The sequence below is a fragment of the Triturus cristatus genome, chromosome 3_2, assembly GCF_964204655.1.
Source record: "Triturus cristatus chromosome 3_2, aTriCri1.1, whole genome shotgun sequence".
Classification (NCBI taxonomy): domain Eukaryota; kingdom Metazoa; phylum Chordata; class Amphibia; order Caudata; family Salamandridae; genus Triturus; species Triturus cristatus.
Window position 1 is genome coordinate 138,379,997 of NC_140584.1, and position 12,484 is coordinate 138,392,480.

Genomic DNA, 12,484 nt, shown 5'->3' on the forward strand with positions numbered 1-12,484 from the left:
GTTCTTTAACATGGACACAAAGTAAGCACCAAACTGCGTAACACGCCAGGTATGGGAACACATGGAGATAAATATTGAATTTCAGTGGGAAATGGGATAGTCCAAAGCTCTGTTTTTAATATGAAATCTAGGCCTTCGGTGGTCATATCACTGAAAATACAAGATTTGAAAAAAATATTATTGTCTACGGGTGCTCGTGGAAGACAATTTATATGGACTGAAATCTAGAGAATGCTAAAGTAATTCTGGTATTTTACTGACTTTGCTGGTCATTTTCTATCAAGAAAGTTAAATAGAGGCAGTTGCCTGAAAAATTTAAAAAAAGAAAATCCCTCAGCAGAGAGAAATTCTGGTATTTTACTGACCTCTACTGCTCGTTTTCTATCAAGACAGTTAAATAGAGGCAGTTGAACAGAATAAAAAGTCCCTAAGCGGAAGCAGACAAGTCCTAGGGCTAATCTCCAGAGCCCAGAAACTACATACACATATAAGTATATACGAAAGTATATACAAGAGGTCTTGAATGGTCCACCTAAAAATTACCTCTATTGTGCCAGGGACTGCGGTTAGTCATCGGTCCCCCCCAATATGCCATAGTTGCCACTGTATGTCGAAAATTACATACAATGTGCCAGAAGGTTGCCATTTATGCCTTCTATATGTCCTTGGGCGACTTTTATGTCAAAAGTGTTTCTAGTATGTCAAGACTTGCACTTTTTTTTTTTTTTTTAATCAGCGTGAACTAGTCTGTCTAGACGTGTGGGGAAGTCGCAAAGGTGTATGTAGTATGATGTATGTAAAGGGGTAGAGTTTACCCTTTTAGAAAGCCCTCACCCACCAACCTAGTTGATGGCATGCTTCATCATCGGGCCCACCCGGTGACACCGAGTGTGTTCCGGGTGTGCTTCTACGCCTGATTACAGCGGAGCAGGTATATTGCTGAGTGTGCAGTGTGGGTGACGTGAAGAGTGAAAGGTTAAAAAACTGTCGAGTGGTCCCAAAAAAGATTACTTTATTGCTTGGGCCTCTGGCAGCGTTAAAAAAGCAAGGCGTTGGATGTGAGTGGAGTTGTATTTAGGGTACTCCTACATCCGGTGTGCGGTCTACATGTTTCAGCCAGGCCTTGAATTGTAACTGGCTTTCCTCAGGGCCTATGTGAAAGGTGATCAAATGAACTATGCTATAAGTAATGACACAGAACATAGACTATGTGCTGCACGCGCTAAGCTGCATTATATGTAAGAGGGGGTTTCCCTCTCAGGACAGTAACAAGCGTTATGTTGCTAGAGCCCCATGAGTATCCTGGCAGGGGTGCTGGTACAAATGAGTCCAGGACCCTCTCATCAACCTGTTGCTGCTGCCAAATGATCTCCGACAGCACTCACATACAACGCCTTGATTTTTTAACGCTGCCAGAGGCCCAAGCAATAAAGTAATCTTTTTTGGTACCACTTGACAGTTTTTTAACCTTTCACTCTTCACGTCACCCACACTGCACACTCAGCAATATACCTGCTCCGCTGTAATCAGGCGTAGAAGCACACCCGGAACACACTCGGTGTCACCAGTTGGGCCCGATGAGGAAGCATGCCACCAACTAGGTTGGTGGGTGAGGGCTTTCTAAAAGGGTAAACTCTACCCCTTTACATACATCATACTACATACACCTTTGTGACTTCCCCACACGTCTAGACAGACTAGTTCTCGCTGATTAATAAGATTACCACAGGGGATCTTGACTAGTCCTCCATTCCTCTCTCTCTTCTTGATATATAATAAGACTTGCACTTTGTCATGGCTGCCTTGCTCCCAGATGTAATGCTGTCCCATTAAATGCCAAGAAGTACCTACAATATAACAGCTGGTTTAAGGCTTTTTGACATTGTGATGATTTTAGTGAGATTTGAGTACAAGCACCTGGAGTGACTAAAAATTCCCTGAAATCCAAATAAAAGAGAACATCTTTGATTAAGAGTCTTATAATGAATCTGTACAGACTATTGCAAAGATTTTATAACCCAAAATTTCTGCCAAAACAGAATGGAGCTAAACCGAGACTCACAGTGAAACTTTATCACGTTTGGAACATTTCCTGGTTGAGAATCAATATGCTGGAACAAGAGAACTCGGTTAGCAGTACTTAGAGGGTTCCCACAGACTCAGTTGTGGTAGGTTGAGATTTTGTAGAAGGGGTGGTTTAAACTGAATAAAGGCCTGATTTAGATCTTGGCGGATGGGTTACTCCATCACAATGGTGATGGATATCCTATTTGCCGGGATTTATATTTCTGCGGACGGGCTATCCGTCACTGTTGTGATGGAGTAACCCATCCACCAAGACATAACTCAGGCCCCAAGTGTTTTTCTTTTGTAGCGGGCATAAACCAAGAGTACCCAAAAGGTCAACTAATAAGAAGGGTTCATTCAGAGAGAGCAAGCGATTACAACCTCTCTTTCAGGTGACCAATACAAAAGCTATAAGGCTCGTTAGCAGTGCACCATTTTAGGAGAAAATGAACAATATAGTAAATAAGAATTTTCCCTTCTGTTTCAGATCTCCCACCCAGCTGTTTCCTTCCCAACACCCTTATTCTCACTCAGTCATATCAAACTTCTGTACCAAAATGGTAGGTGGAACTGATGGTGCTGGGAGGACATTTGCACTGATCCTGAGGAACTGTGACGCTGACATATACAAAAATATCATCAGACATAAATATAAGTGACTGAATATCACTACACTGAGAGTAGATTTTCTATTTTTAGCACCAAAGAGGTGGTAATTTTATACCTTAAATATTTGTCAGACAATATTTAGGTCAGTATATTCTGCCACCATACCCTCTGAAGTTGCACTTTCATGACTTCTGTCACAAGAAGTGCCCCCCTTCACTACCATACTTTAGAGGCACGCCAAGTCTCATCTAATTTCATGCCTACTCCAATTCCTATTTTTTCAGTTTTTCTTTCTTTTTTTGTAGTTTGTAATTTTATTTCAACATTGTTTTTGTGTGATGCATGCGACACCCCCAGAGCTGTTGGTGGTCGCCTCACTGCATAAATGCATTTCCAAGGATGATCAAATTGAGAAGGATTGCTGTACCAATCACAGACTATATACTCAGGGCTCCAACAAGTCTAAATATTGCAACACACTTCATCAATCAACTGCAGTTGCCTATTTTCTTTTCTTGAAAGAGTTGTTGGGTTAGAAACAAAGGATTCAAGAGTAGTATCTATCTGGCTGTGATAATTTATTAAGCAGAACTTCGGAACTTTCTACTAATCTTTCCCTGAACAAAACAAAAATCTTTACCTTCAAGTGCCCCCCACCGATGCAGGAATGTAGACAAACCCTTGAGATCGGATTATAGATGTCACGTTGCGCGCGCCCCTCACGGTAGACAGTGCTCGCCGCTGAGCTCACAATGCCACAAATTATTCTGCTCAGTGGAGTCGGCTGCCTCATCCACACATTATCCACAATGAAAGAAAGAAAGAATATGCGCATTGAAAGAAATGAGGATAGATAGCTAATTATCACAAAGCACGGGCAATCGTAAGACTCGAGATCATTAACACTGCTACACGCCACATTTTTTAATTCTTTGCACCCCGTGGGTGTTGTTTGTGCTCTCTCTGACAAGGGAGTCTCACCGCGATTCACAACTGTAAATCTGTTACTTATCCTGCAGGATTTGAGGTCACACCTATTCTGAAAAAGAAATTGAAGGGTCCATACTAATTCTGCGTGCATGTTTCTTAAAATGGACACAATGTTATCATACACGATTGCACTGCAGCGCAATCGTGTATGATAACATTGTGTCCATTTCAAGAAACATGCACGCAGAATTAGTATGGACCCTTCAATTTCTTTTTCAGAATATGTGTGACCTAAAAGAATGATAGCTCCAGGACTGCAAGTTCGTTGTGTGGTTTGATTTTCCACATGTGTTGAAACATCGGAACCAGGTTTAGTTTTTGTTGGGCAGGGCCGGACTGGCCGTTGCAGGCACTGGGCATCTCCCCAGTAGGCCAGAAGGGTGGGGACCGGTTTTGGACCAGTGGGGGCCTTTTTTGTTACTGGGGGCGGGTTTTGCAGCATTGCTACAAAATCGGCCCCTTGTAACAAAAGTGCAGCAGCAGTGTTCCCTCCAGCCCCCCCCCCACCTCTCCTCCCCTCACCTCCCCCTCCGGCCTGGTCGGACGTAATTGCAAAGGCTGGTTTGCTATCCCAGTCTGGCCCTGTTGTTGGGCATATTCCATTTGGTTCCCCTGCCAGCTTCTTCTCCTGAAGTGCTTGAGAAACCTAAATATCTGCTCAGTTATAACATGGCTACAATTTCTAAGCACAGTGCCAGTAACAGATGGGCTGTCCAATGAGAAGCCATTGAAAGGGGCACCAGCTCTTGAACTGCACTCCTTACACAAAAGTGGGAGGCACAAAGGCATGCCAGGTAATTTCTAACTCACAGCTGCTGCTCTGCGCTACTTCGCCTCGTTTATTGTTGCACTGACATTGACTCTGTCTTCTCTGCTGATTAGTAACGTCGACTATCCTTTCATTGCTACTTCCTCCCCCTTAGAAATATAGGATTGATGCCAGATCATGTCAGTACACCACAGTATGCTGGGGCTCCAGAAGAAAAGCTGAAGTTCTGGTTGAACAGCCAATAGTATGGCAACCGTCTAGGGCCTGATAAACGCCTTCAGAGCCTCTGGGCAGCCTCTGTCTTGGTAGTTTGCAAACAAACCCAGTACTCTCATGTTGCTTATAGGGTGAGACACATCACAATGATGTTCCTGGTCATAGATGTTCCGTGTTGAGGTTTAAAAATTATAAAAGAAAGTCTGTTCTTGGTGCGATACCAGGTCTGGTCTGCCATAAATAAGTAATCACCTCTCTGCCTCAGAAGACTGCTTCTAACACCTTTACTTACATACCTTCTGGGTTATGTTGTATCACCCTCACAGTAAGCAGGTCACACAATCTTGACCCCTCTGCGGCAGCAGCTCCCTGACCAACATTCATATTTCATGTGGACCTTCTAGGGCCTCACAACTGCCAACAACCACCACTGTAATTGTAAAACATATCCCAAGCATTACATATTCTGCGTTCTCTTATCCTGTGTCCTTCAATTCACATCAGCCTGTCCATCCTGTCACAAACACACGCTTCTGCTACACCATGGAAAATCAACATAGCAAGATATTGCTTAGCTTGCTAGATTTTAAGTCGCTCTCTCTTTGTTTACAGGCGGCCAACTAGCATCTTACCTCCTGTTTGAGTGTTTCAATAAAAATAAAACAACATTGGGGCAGATTTACAAGCCCCTTGAGACACTTTTGAGCCACTGATGCGTCACTTTTGTGGCGCAGCAGCGGTGTAAACAATGCGCCACATTGCGACACATTTACAACGTGATACATCTAGAGAGATACGTCACGTTGTAAAGCCCTGCGCCACATTATACCTGCATCAGGTAGAATGTTTGCAGGGTGGACGTTCCAATGCAAGAAAGCCTTTTAAAAGTGACGCAGTGAAATCTACAAGATTTCACTGCGCCACTTCTACGACACCACTGCGTCAAAACCTTATGCCTGCTTGAAGCAGGCATAAGGAGTGAAGCAGCGCAATAGGTAGTGGCCTTCCTGAGCATTGCTGGAGTTGCATCGTGCTTGCGACACAACTCCAGCAATGCATGACCTTTGCGCCAATAGATGCTTGACGCATTGGTCAATTCTTGTGCCATGGTGCGCCACATTGTAAATGCGACTGATCCATGGTGGCGCAAGGTTTTTTTTGCGTGACACAAGTAAACTGACGCATCTCTGCTAGGATGCAGAGATGTATCAATTTCTTGTAAATCTGCCCCGTTGTCTCTTTACTTTTCTGCAACAGTTTTTAGTAAATAGTGCTTGCTACTTCAAAGCTCTGTCTTATAAAAATGCCTTCTTATTTCTTAACTCTCTTAACTCTCATTCCAGCTAACTCCCTCTAGACTGACTGAGTACTAGCAGGCATACCCTTTCTACAAAAATATCAAACGAGGGCAAAATATTGACCCAGGCCAGAGACCATCCAAAGAAAATGGACCACTGAGCTTAAGTAAAAGTCCTTCAATGAGCCCTTTCCACCTCCCACAACTAATAATCTATTCATCATTTTGAGAATACTTATTTTATATTTGACAACATTTTTATTTTACAAACAGTTGAACAAAATCACATCTTAGCCTACAGCGCATTTTAATATATGTAAGGAGGTCACATGTATACTTTAATTAGCTCAGAGGTTCTGATCGCTGTCATTGAGGAGACCAGAGATTCACAATAAAATAACCTCCCACCTTAAAGGAAACTAAGGGCCAGATTTACTAAGCCTTTGTGTTTCCCCTGCATCCCACAAGGCGACGCAAGGCAATGCAAGGGCTTAAGTGAGATTTACTAAGCCATGGAAGGCCACCTTGTGTGGCTCAGTGAGGCTTAGTAAAACCAGGGTAACATAAGGCAGCACAGGTCGCGTTACGCTGCATGGGGAAGGCATTCCATGAATGAAGCATGGGAGTTCCCATGCATACACCCATGGATTTTGACATAATTTAAAATTTACTAAGGTCAGTAAACCTGGGATTGCATCAAAATGATACGCCTTTCCAACAGGGGCATAACGAGAAGAAATATGTGTATTTCTCTTTGCTAGTTTCTTTTCCTACATGTGATGCATTTTGCAGCACATGTAGAAAAAGGAATGGCCTCCTTGGATTGCATTTGTGGAGGGAGGTGTTCCTTCCTGCACACAAACTATACTTCCTGTAATGCTGGTACCCTTTCACCATGGCTCAAGGGTGCCTGTGTTGGTGGGAAGCACCACTCAGTTTGCCAGTGCAGGGAGAGAGCAGGAATGCTTCATAGTTTAGTAGATATGGAACACTCCGGCTCTCCCTGTCATGCAGCGCAGTGCAGCTCAGCAAGTTGTCTTGCCACGTTGTATGACAATTTTATAAATATAGCCCGAGTATCTGCACCCCAACAAAAGTATGACCATCTGCCACCCTTTTGGCCCCGCTATGTAAACTGCAGTCACGTGATGAGAGTTCCCATCTTGCAGCTGTTAATTTGTTATACGATCAAGGGCAATACTTTCCTTCTGTTTGATTGCGACTAGTTCTTAATATTTAGAAGCCCTGGACCTCAACGGGGATGACAGTGGAATAGGCATTTGAGATGCACAAAGGCTCTGAGGCCGATGATCACTGAAGGGTATTACAGAAGAGCAGCATGATGTGCATAAGATGAGATTGCAAAAGACATAGGTAAGTCCCTACATATTAATATCCAGGCAAACTTGTATGGTCTGTATTTGTGTGAGAAGGGCGCCTTCCTCAGGCCGACTTCCTAGAGGTTTTCTCTCACAATTGAACTGCTGACCCCCACATGGTCCCTCATTACGAGCTGCGCCCCCCTACTGGCTGGGTGCAAACCCTGCAGCCATAATTATCAGTACAATGTGGTAACACCCCACCGATACCATGCAACTATGGGGCAAACACCAAGGAAGGAGGAATAACCATGTGGACCTAATTTTACATGAAGTAAAAGGGCACAGAATGAGGTTGGGCTAGGCCTGACTGCTGATGCAGCCTAAGCCTAAAGTGTTTTTACGTCTTTGTTTTGACTGGTAAAATAGGGCCAGTGTTGCTGCACCCAACAAAACAAGGTGTGAAAACACCAGCCCATTTGGGATCAGGTGGAGATAAATTCCACCGACTCTTAATGAGGGCCAAGGTATTTTTCAGAAAATGTGGCAGAAATTAACTTTCAAACAGCACTTGAGGGCATGGAAGTCATTTCTGAGTCACCAGGGTTAGCAGCTGTGACCCGTGGCTTGCTTCTTGTGACCCATGGTACTTCCATTTTGAACCCTGACATCAGTAGTGGCACAATCAATGTCAAGAAGAGATAGTAAAAAGTGTCTTGCTGAGCACTATTTACATTCTACCTCTTCCACTGAAACTAGAATAGAAACTTTAGGTTTTGTAAATAATAATAAATAAATTCAGCACTGCAATAGGAACTCCTGAGATAAAATAAATACATGAAATAAACACACACATGTTTTAAACACGTCGTGGCTATGTTTAAACGTTATGTATTTGAGCACAACCTTCATCTCTGCGCTTCACACAAGCAATAGTGCCTTACAAATTAACATTAAAAAAAATAATCAACAAGAATGATAGCTCCGGGACTGACACTACACGGCACTGTGAGGTGCTTCAGTCAAAGGGCACCCTCCGGAGCAGACGACTGAGGGCTGCCCACTACTGAGACATCCCGGGTTGGCCCGGCTGGTCCTGGACGAAAGGACCGCCGGGTCCTGGCCACCATCTTGGGGCCTGGTGGCTGCACTGCAATAAATTGGGTCCAGCATCCACGGGCCTTACGGCTGCCCAGATTTCATCTGGTGGTGACCCGAAGACTGCAGAAAGGCCCTCATCGGGTGATAACTGCTGTGCAGCACCCTGAAGCCCGATTGCGACCCCGCTGTCTGCGGGGGGACACAGCTTCATCTTGGGCCCTGTTTGTCTTCTCCTGCCAGGCCTTGGTGGACTGCATAAAAAGCAAACAGAGATCTCAACCGGTCTCATTCAAAGGCAATTATACATGCATGTCTATAACATTGCAAGAACAGAAAGGAAGACTCTCGAGCAATACATTTTTGACAAAAACAATTATGTAAATTCATATAAAAGGACAAAGGTAGGGGTATTGGATCAATCATCAAAAGAAGAAGGTTACAGTTATATCAGCACTGCACGCAGAATCAATTGGCTAAACACAATCCGAAATTGTACTTGGTGCTGGGAAGTGTACGTGACACATAAAGACAGCGACACAAGTGACAAAGTGAGGTCCGCACGGGGACCGCGCAAAGTGAAGTGAAGGTGAATATATACAATATAATACAGTCGGTGGTTCTAGTCTCAATTTACACAATAAAGTTAAATACAATCCATTTTTCATAGAACCATATGACAGGGTGTTGCCATCAATTACGCTGACAAGTCGACGGCGTTTCGATCCACACAAATTGGGATCGTCATCAGGACCGGATTGTCAAAATTTCAGACAGTGCTGAATTTAGAGCGTATTCACGGTGCAATATGAATCATTCTGTTGGACTCGGGCTGATTCATATACCCGTTCCTCTATTCATTAGAAATCCTGAAGCTTTGCGGATTTGTTTCGCACCCAAACCACGTTCCGTCCCAGCTAGGAGTTCCGAAGTTTTGCATTCATATTGCAACTGCCAACCCCTATGCAACTGCCACCCGAGGATTGGACCTGTTTGTTCTGGCAACCTGAGGCCTAGCTAGTCCTGCTCTCTGGACCTTGATTAATTGGCGGTCTCAGTGGGAGGCACTTGCAGCCTTGGAAACCCTTCCCCAGCTTCAAAGATTGTCCTGGGACTCTCTGGGTACCTGGAGCCTTCCTGTCTCCTCACTGAGACCCTGAACAGCGCCAACTGTCTGCCTTGAGCCCTACTGCTCTTTTCTGTGCTGCACCCTTCCTGCCAGCTGTGGCTCTCCCCAAGACTTCCACCAGAGACCAGTGGCTACCGGAGAGCCTTCACATTGCTTACACAGTGCTCACCTGCCTGTCACCTTAGGGACACACTTGCTAGCTTGGGGGTCCACTGATCTGCTCCCTGGGGAAGCTGAAACGGAATGGTTGGTGGTGGCCTCTGTCTCCCTTTTCGCCACACGCCTATGGGGGTGATGAAGTGCAGACTCTGACTACTTTGCCCTCTGCTCATCCTTGGACCCTCTTCCAGCATCAGGGTCCTTGAACCCCAGCACACAATTGAGCACCACTCTCCTCATTAACATGACACTTGGCAGATCTGTAAGGGGATACCTCCAACAGCCAGAGCAGGGCCAATCTGGTCACTTTGATGTGGCAGAAGACAGCAACTGCTGCTACGGACCCATCCGGTGCCCCTCTGGGACCAGCTCTGATGACGCCTTGCCAACACCCATCATGCAGGCTTACATGGATTAGTTTCTGCAAGAAATTCAGTCTGAAATAGGCTCACTCAAGACAGATTTCAAGACCTGTATCCACAAACTCAAGCATAAGGTCCCAGAGATTGGTGGACGAGTGGACGACTTGGAACGCTCCATGTACGCCTGCTCGGAGGAACAGGAAACAGTCCGGGACAGATTCATGGCCGAGGAGGAACAGCAAATCAAATTGCAACTGAAGCAAGAAGACCTGGACAACAGGACAAGGAGGAACAACATCCGCATCCGGGGCCTTCTACGGGCAGTGGAGGGTGCGGGCATTATCCCCTTCACTGCTGACCTCCTCCACGTGATCAGGGATGACGATGATGCCTCGACAGGGCTCACAAGGTGACCCCAGTTCGGGGTTGTCAGGATGCTGCCCATTACATCCTTACAAGGGTACATTTCTCTACTGAAAAAGAGGCTTCCGGGGTCACACAGTCTAACTCATCCAGGACATTGCGCAGGTCAACCTGAGAAGTTGCAAGGACTTCAAGCCCATCACAGATGAATTGAGGGACCTCAACATCTGAAATCAATGGGGACTCCCACTTGTGATCATCTTTAACTGGGAGGGCCGGCGCGAAGCCATTCGCTCCCTGAGAGAGGCAAAACAATTCCTGGGCTTGATTCAGTACTTGGACAGTAATGACTAACACCCGACTTGCAACCCCAAGCAGCCACTTCTGAAGCCACGGTGGACTACAGTGCAGACCTACTTCTTCCACAAGCACAAAAGGGACATGGCCTCCCAGGAGGCTAAACAATATATCATTCAGTACATCTGCAACACACATCTGCAACCTGGAGAGAGGTTCCCCACCCGGCCCTCTGACCTCTGGCCTGTCTAACATAGACCCCACCCTCACATCATTTGAAAACAGGTGGCTGTGTGAATCCCCCAGGAAATGCTTAGCCACTTCTCTAAGGCTGCCCCTCAGCTTAGATCCCCACAGTGATGGCTGCTGCAGTCTGGGACCGGGCTTGACCCCTCTGGTGCTCCCACTGGACCCATCGTGCTGCCTTTGGTAGTGCAGAATTCTGAACGCACTCTCCTGTTACCCCAGACCTGTTGGAGCCCCTCCCGGGCTGTTCTCTCCCCCGGGCAATGCTGGCACCGGGATTAGGAGCCTCTGAATTGTCATCCTTCCACATCACCCCCTTGATTCCCTCCCCAGGACAGTGACTTCTCTTGAATGACCTCCTAGTGGATGCACCTGCCATTCCAGGACTTGAATGGAGTAGTTTGGCCCTGTTGGCCACATGTTGTGTTCTTCTCTACCTTCCTTCTTCTTTTTCTTGGGTTATCAAACACAATGGGAAGACTTGTGCTGACAAGCCTCCTACCCTATGTTGGTGGCTAGCAAGAATCTGCATCTCATTACCCTTCCCTCAAGTCATAATAGCCGTTCACTCCCTTTCATTTCGCTGGACGGCGTCCGACAATCCTTGGTCCTCAGGGTTTCTAGGATTGTTTATGCCTCTCTCCATGACATGACCTATTCCCTGTTATGCACTCTGAAGGGGCACATCTTGTCTCTTCCCCATGACTGCTAACTCATATATTAAATTCCTATCTCTTGAAGTATGGGCAGAACGCTCCTAACAAACGATGCTAGATATGGCGCTACCTCCTTATGCAGGACACTGATGTTCTATTCCTCCAGGAAACATACTCATTCTACTGCGACGCTCCTCGCATGTCCCATCCAAAATATCCTCTTAGCTATTGGGCACATGCCATGACTAAAACCACTGGAGTAGCTATCATATGCAAGGCCTTCTTTTGCTTCAGGATACTAAAACTTTGTGAGGGACGATAACGGCCATTTCCTAAAACTCAACGTACAATGGGAACCCCTACCTCTTACACCCCTCATTATTTACACCCCTAACCAAACCCAAGATCCATACCTCGGAGGCAATCTACAAGATCATGCACACATGTTTGCGGGAACATGGTGGTGGGGGCAATTTTAATCTTGTGTGGGACCCCGATCTAGACCAAAGTCCCATTTCCTTCCACGGGATCGGTGCGATGTCTTCCATCCTATTTCCTCACCCCACTCTACTACAGAGCTTAGACTCTGCTTGCTTCTTGGAAATCTCTATCGCTGATCAAACCCACCGTGGAATCACTAAAGCCAAAGAGGACTCTTGCCCCAGATGGCGACTCCCTCCCCATTTGCTTAGGGACCCTGTTGATGTCGCCGAAATCTATTTCAAACCAATACCTTCCCTGAGATCTCGGGCCGCACTCTGTGGGATGGCTTCAAAGCCACAATACGGGGGACCATATCATCCATCGCCATTGCCCATACAAGAGAAGCCCGGCTGGTAGAATCTGGTCTCCCAGCAGACATTATGGCCATGGAACGCCTTGGGATTTCCGCCTTATCTAAATGCAC

General features: G+C 45.9%; 1 protein-coding gene across 1 annotated transcript in view; it reads right to left on the minus strand.

Annotated features, from left to right (window-relative positions):
• Positions 1 to 12,484, minus strand: part of DRD2 (dopamine receptor D2) — a 1,132,644-nt gene that overhangs the window by 256,039 nt on the left and 864,121 nt on the right. The gene's annotated exons all lie outside the window — the stretch shown is intronic.